This window comes from Poromitra crassiceps (genome assembly GCF_964638095.1).
Source record: "Poromitra crassiceps genome assembly, contig: HAP1_SCAFFOLD_89, whole genome shotgun sequence".
Taxonomy (NCBI): domain Eukaryota; kingdom Metazoa; phylum Chordata; class Actinopteri; order Beryciformes; family Melamphaidae; genus Poromitra; species Poromitra crassiceps.
This window is the reverse complement of record NW_028152245.1, coordinates 202,396-209,067: the sequence shown is the minus strand read 5'-3', so window position 1 is coordinate 209,067 and position 6,672 is coordinate 202,396. Positions and strand designations below refer to the sequence as shown.

Here is a 6,672-nt window from a genome sequence, read left to right as displayed (position 1 = left end):
CGAGCATACATTTGAGTCAAATAAATGAACGAAAAGTGGTTTATTTTTTTAAGAAAATAAATCCTGTATCAGAGAGTGAATAATACGAGGAATCAACGTGATGTCACAAAAAAAACACAGCAAAACCCTCGGAACCGCGAATTTAAAAAAAAACAGAACAGCGGCAGTTAACTAGGAGGCCTATGAGTTGTGCCAAACAAACGTTAATATCCCAAAAACGACATGCCATCGCTTGTTTTTTGGCATTAGTGAGAGCAGAAGTAGCTCATGAGTTTGCTGTATACATGTGTTAAAGTTGTGTGAACTGTCAGTTTTTAAAATGTACACCGCACAGCTGGGGCTAGAGTGAGCACTCAAAGCTCGCTCCATAGGGTCCCATTGTTTCCACCTGGAAACGCGGTTTGTTTACCAAAATGCTGCTCGGCTGATCCCTCTCTCGGCTTTCTACACATTGTCAATAAAAAAATATTAAAATTTCCCAGACCTCATTTGTTTTGAGCATTCTGTCTGGTATTCAATATGATGTATATGCAGCTAGATATCCCTTGCGAACTAGGTCGTATCACTGTTTAGATCAGTGGTCCCCCCAGGGGTCCTAGAGGGGGTTCCAGGGGGTCCCCAGCAATTTGCAAAAGGGGGGATTTATTTTCACAAGAATTCCAACCATAAGTAACACATTTAAAATGTCTATTTTGATCATGGGTTTCTCACACTTTCTTGTAAAAGGTAGAGGTCCAGGAGCACTTGATGCTGCATCACTGAAATGTTTTGCAAGGGTGGGGACGGGGTTAAACGTGTATCTGAAGAGAGAAGAGGAGAATATGTGACCATTGTGTGTTACAAGCTGGGTATGAGACGAGATATCGTGTTAGATTTTGGATACCATAGTATGGTGATATGGCATAATGCTGTCTTTTCCTGGGTTTAAAGGCTGCATTACAGTAAAGTGATGTCATGTTGTGAATGGATTTACCAGACTGTTCCTGTCTATTTGCCTTGACCCACACATAGGCTACGTCAACATTACTGATGATTACTGTCAAAAATCTCATTGTGTCAATATTTTGTGCAAGCACCAATTTACAACCAAATATTTAGCCAACTTTCTAGAAAATACGGAGAGTATATCGCCATTCAGCCCAATAATACGGAAATATGAGTTTTGGTCCACCCAGACAATACAGTAGTAGCACCGAACTAAGCCATAACATTGAGTAAAAAGTTAGGCTAAATATGTGAGGTACATAATATTATATTATATACAGCAGTGTGAGTAATAATGATGCTAGTAGGCTAATAATAATAAAGACTAAGTCAGTAAACATCCAACAGTGTTGATTATTTGCTTATTGCACAATTGCAGTAGGCTATTTAGCAGTTTTGCATTATTGGGTTTTATTGCACAATCAGACCATCTCCTATCTAAAAGTGTGTTTTTCAAACTTATGTTATTCCCTGAACAATGTTGGGCAAGTGACTCAGAAAATGTAATTAGTTGCTTATATTACTTATGATTACTAATTAAAAAAGGTAATACAATTCCTCTAGGCCTACTTATTACTTGGTATAATAGTAAGTAATTAGTTACATTACTCGTAACTTTAGTGTATTGCCCTTGCTACCCCCTCATTTTGGAACTGAATCCACTTTTGGGGAACAATAATTAACCTTACAGGAGGAGGCAACAACATATATTACTGCATGTAATGCAGTAAACTGAGGTCACTTGGATTAGTAACTGTAGCCTAATACACTTTGGAAATTGTAATACCTTATACGTCACAGGTTACTGCCTGGAAAAGTAATACGATTACAGTAATGCGTTGCTTTACTTTACTGCCCAACAACACTGTTCCCCAAACTGGATAGTCTTCAACATCCCCCAATGGATTTAATTGGGATCAAACTGACATTAACACAACTTTATTTTTTGATTAGATATCATCCAAAGTCAGATAGCTAGATAGGGTCTTCTTGGTGTCCTCCATGCTGAGCTGAGATTTCTTCCCTGGAGGGATGATGAGTGTTGCCCCCACCTCTGACAGCATATCCTCCATCAGGAAACCCATGTCGGCCATTACTTGTCGTCTGTTGGCTGAAGTAAATGTAAGATCTGTGTGATTTCCGATTTATTTTTATATGAGCTGGAGCCAGTGTACAGTTTGGATACAAATGTGATAACCCCACATGGAGCCACACCAATCAAAACTTTAAGGGTGGTCTGCTGTACGATTTTTTTTTATATATGAAAATGCTTGGAAGACAGGCGAAAATCTTTATTTTATTATTAAACAGAGGAAACAGGGCTGGGGGAACATAGGGCTGGGGGAATATAGGGCTGGGGGAACATAGGGCTGGGGGAATATAGGGCTGGGGGAACATAGGGCTGGGGGAACATATAGACGCTCCCCTCAGGATCTTGTAGTATAATTCTGAGTAACTGCCTGGGCTTGCTTCTGGTGGTGATGATACACCAGTGGTTAAAAAATTAAGAAGATTCTTAGATGAGCGGTGAAACATTTTCAAGTTGTTTCACAGCAAGTCCAGCTGCTCTGAATACTACTACAAGATACTTACAATGTAATCCATTGCCACATTTTTTCCTGTAAGACATAATAAGCTGTTCTTCTTTTTGTAATACTAACCAGGGGAAGGATGGCAGTCATAGTTGTGATCTTTGGCCACTGCACCTGCAGGCGATGCCTGTCTCCTCTGAGGCAGGTATCTCCTGAGATTCAGGCAGGACAGCAACACAAACTGCTTTCTTGCTCGCTGGTAAACTGACTCCCGAGTTTGGGAGCCTAGTCCTGTATGAAATATGTTGATACAATGATTGTTCATGATACATTTTTGATAATTTTTCCGTCCTCAAAAATATCACAGAATTTAACATGTAACCGCATTTTAGCCGATTGAAAAGAGGGTGAAATTAGGTCTTAGACGTTCAAACCCAATATCACCCAGATTTCAACTAAAAATCAACGTTGAAAAAACGTTTTGTGCTCGCTGGGTCAGCTCAGATCAGCAGGAAATTGATTACCATTTAACGCTAGCCAGGGGCATAGTGGAGGCTAAACCCAAATGAATTCAGTTTACACTTGTACTATCAATGGTTTACACGCCTCTTTGAAATGAGGCAGAGAGTTTACTCACCTATTTTAAGATCAACTGTAGCCTACTGCTAACCTTGGATAGTTTACCATCGCTGTATTTACCAAAAAAACCCAGACGCTACTCTTAATCAAAGCTGTATAACTTATAGCTTTGATTAAGAGTCATTATCACGTTATTGTTTATTTGGATCCCCATTATTTGTAACTGATATTAATGGTCATTGTAAACAGGTGTACGATGCATTAATATAAAAAGCAAACACAAGCACTAAACGTAACAGGTAGGCAAGCTAACGTGAGTTGTTGCTAACGTTGCTGCTAGCTGCCTACTTTCTCAACCTAGTTAGCTAACGTTAAGGCATGTACACAATGGACAGTAAACTGGAAATGATCGGTAAAGTGAACGTTACCAAGAAGAAGAAAATTATATAAATACCTAAACATTAGCCTTCTTACCTTTAGAAATTAACGTTAGGTTGAGCTAACGCTAGTTGCTGTTGAGTCAGTCTCCTATAGCGAGTCAACAGAGATGCCTCTGCGAGTAATACAGCCTTTATGGCGTTTCGAACGTATCGACAGTCTATTGTTGTGAGCGAAAATGTGTCTGCAAGTCGTCTTACATCATCTAAACCATTGACAGTAAATCTAAACGTATTACTGGCAGTGGCAGCTTTAAAAGGGACTGTGTGAACTCCATCCATGCCTGACTGTAAACAAACCGGAGACTCTTCTTCTGTTTATTTTAACGGCGGTTGCCCCACCCAAAATGGTGCATTACCGCCTCCTTCTGGATTAATCCATCCAATGTTTCCATACTCCATTACAGTCTTGTGATTAGCCCAGTTTCTAGTAAAGGAGTAGAGTGTAGAGCGGGAGAAGAGGAGAAATTAAGAAGTGTAAACAAGCCAAAAATAAAGATGGACGTTCCCTGTTAAACGCATACGCGTTAGTTGTAATTCCAAACTCTAACATAACACCCAGTCTCTCTCTGCACACCATGTCCTGCATGAGGGCGCAGAGCGAGCGGTATGCCCGGTGCTCTTATTTTGGTGGGGTTATTGAGGAGGCGGGACATCCCTTAGCAAGCGATCCCCCTGATTGGCTGATTACATTTGTGGATTGACGCTGTGGTGAAGGGGGAGCAAAAAGATTTGTAGACGAATGCAATGCATTCCACACACAGGCTGTGATGTACAAACACTAATTCAACACTTGAACACCTAGCATAGCGATCCACACACACACTGTGATGTGCAAACACAGATTCTACACTTGAACACTGAGCATTGCACATAATTTGTATGTGTGTCTGGAAACAGTGGTTTGAAAATACAAGTTAGAGTGTGTTTGTTTGCAAATTGCGAAGAGTGCATTTGTAGAAAATTCCACCATAAAACAGCGGTACAATAGTGTCAAAATTCAGAAAATAAATGTGAAACAATCTACAAACAGAAATTCTGGTTTTGAAGTACAAGTCACTGAAATCTATTTGTGGATCATGACGTGGATTTAAAATGTATTTGTGGACCATGTTTTCCATTTGCGGATCATGATGTGTTTGTTTGTGGATTTTAAATCTATTTGTGGATTTTAAATCTGTTTGTGGATTTTGGTTTCAAGTGTGGATCATGTTTTAGTGTTTACAGATTGTACTATCTATTTGTGACTCATAATCTGTGCATTTACAGTTGTTCAAATTATTTGATACGGGTAGGTGAATGTGTTTTGCACCTACTTCACCGCATCGGTATGTGCAAAAATGTGAGTGTGTGTGTTTCTTGTTTTGTGATTTGTATAATAGGTTTTGTGCACCTGTAATGAAGAATTTGAGAAGGTGTAACTGTTGTGTTGTGTTTGTGGGAGAGAGAAAAAAAATCTATAAGTTTTCTACAACTACAAATTCACTGATACACATTTGTGACTATGTAATACAACTACAAATTCACTGATACACATTTGTAACTACTGATACACATTTGTGAATATGTACTCCAACTACAACACATTTTGCTCCCGAATTCTCTTCATAAGTGCGCTTAGGGGGACTCAAGGGAGTGCAGGGAGCTGAATTCTGTGAAATTTGGCATAGCGCCACCTACTGGCAACACAAAAAGCGCTTTATCTCCATAGCCATTCATCTGATCGACTTCAACTTTGGGGAGTGCACTGATGGGAACTCGACACAGTGCAGTGCCGGATTTTTTTGTAATTCAGCACAGCGCCACCTACTGGCCACACAAAAAGTGGTTTATCTTGAGAACCGTTCGTCCGATCGACTTCAAACTCGAGGAGTGTGATTATAGTTAGAGAATTTTAGCAAAATGCTTGGACCATCTGTGAAAAAATTTACTACCAATAGCTTTCTTCACCAATGTGTTCTTATAGGTGTCTAGAATCACCTCTCAATTAGTGCAAACCCAAATCCTCGTGGAAAATCCTGGTTGATTATACACTGTGCTTTACATAACAATAACCAATATACCAATATCATATGGTCAGGGAGACATTTTTACTCAAAAATAATGTTTGGAATGGATTCAGCACCCCTGAAAACCCCTAGTTAGACACCCCACAAGTTCATTTTAGACTTTTAATTTTTATCATATTTTTCACCCAAGCCCTCGGGGCACCTTAATTGTGATAGGCTCTCCAGGATTTTCCACGAGGATTTGGGTTTGCACTAATTGAGAGGTGATTCTATACACCAGAGGAGGTTTTTCCAGTGAGGCATAGGAGGATGGTCCTCCTCTATTAGATTGGGGATTTTATATAAAAAAAATATATATTAAAAAAATATATATTTTTTTTTTTTTTTTTTTTTTTCATTTTTCATATTTTTTTTTATAATAAAATATCAATCAAATGTGTTTTTTCTTATGTGCAGACGCTCATTTTTTCATTCATTATATAGCTCCATGCAGACGAGTCACTCTGGCCCTGGTCCCAGCATGGGGGAGGGGATTAAAAAACACCCGCCCTGTGGGCTTGATTTATTTGGTAATTTATCTAATGAAAAAATAAGATTGGTTGAAAAAGACTTGCAATTCACAGAAAACAGTGAGAGTGATGTGTTTTCCAACGAATCAGATTGAGGAGGAGGGGAGCTCTCCCTTAGCCCGTGAAACCAGGTGAAACCCTAATTGGTTGTTGTTTGATTGATAGATTGCTTGACATTGATTGACATTCTGTATTGTCCAATGCTGAATACGTCTGAAAATCGGCAACGTTGTTCCACTGGCTGGTCTGTGGTCACGCTGAATCAAGGAGGTGAAATCCACTGCTTGACCTGACAGGAAGGATTTACTGAGACAGTAGCAGCATATCATATTTCCCTCTTATTTTTATTTACTTTTTTATCAATCAGTAAGTGTTCACAAGCCAGACAGTCGTTGATATTGGATTACCACCAAAACGAGTTTCGAGTTGCGGGGAGACTTGAGCTGCGCGATACGGGCTTTTTGCAATGTCAGAAAACTGGAATATTTGCAACGTCTCGACTGCAGCGTTTCCCCTACAGACAGCACGGATATTCAAGTAAGTCAATTGATTTCAAGTTATC

General features: G+C 39.4%; 1 long non-coding RNA gene across 1 annotated transcript; it reads right to left on the bottom strand.

Moving 5' to 3' along the window:
* Window positions 1–2,054: 2,054 nt before the first annotated feature.
* LOC310800818 lies at window positions 2,055–3,797 on the bottom strand. The gene is made up of 3 exons (XR_014553902.1): window positions 3,570–3,797; window positions 2,646–2,807; window positions 2,055–2,095 (listed from the first exon to the last, which is right to left on the bottom strand). It is a non-coding gene; the product is annotated as an uncharacterized lncRNA (long non-coding RNA).
* Window positions 3,798–6,672: the final 2,875 nt, after the last annotated feature.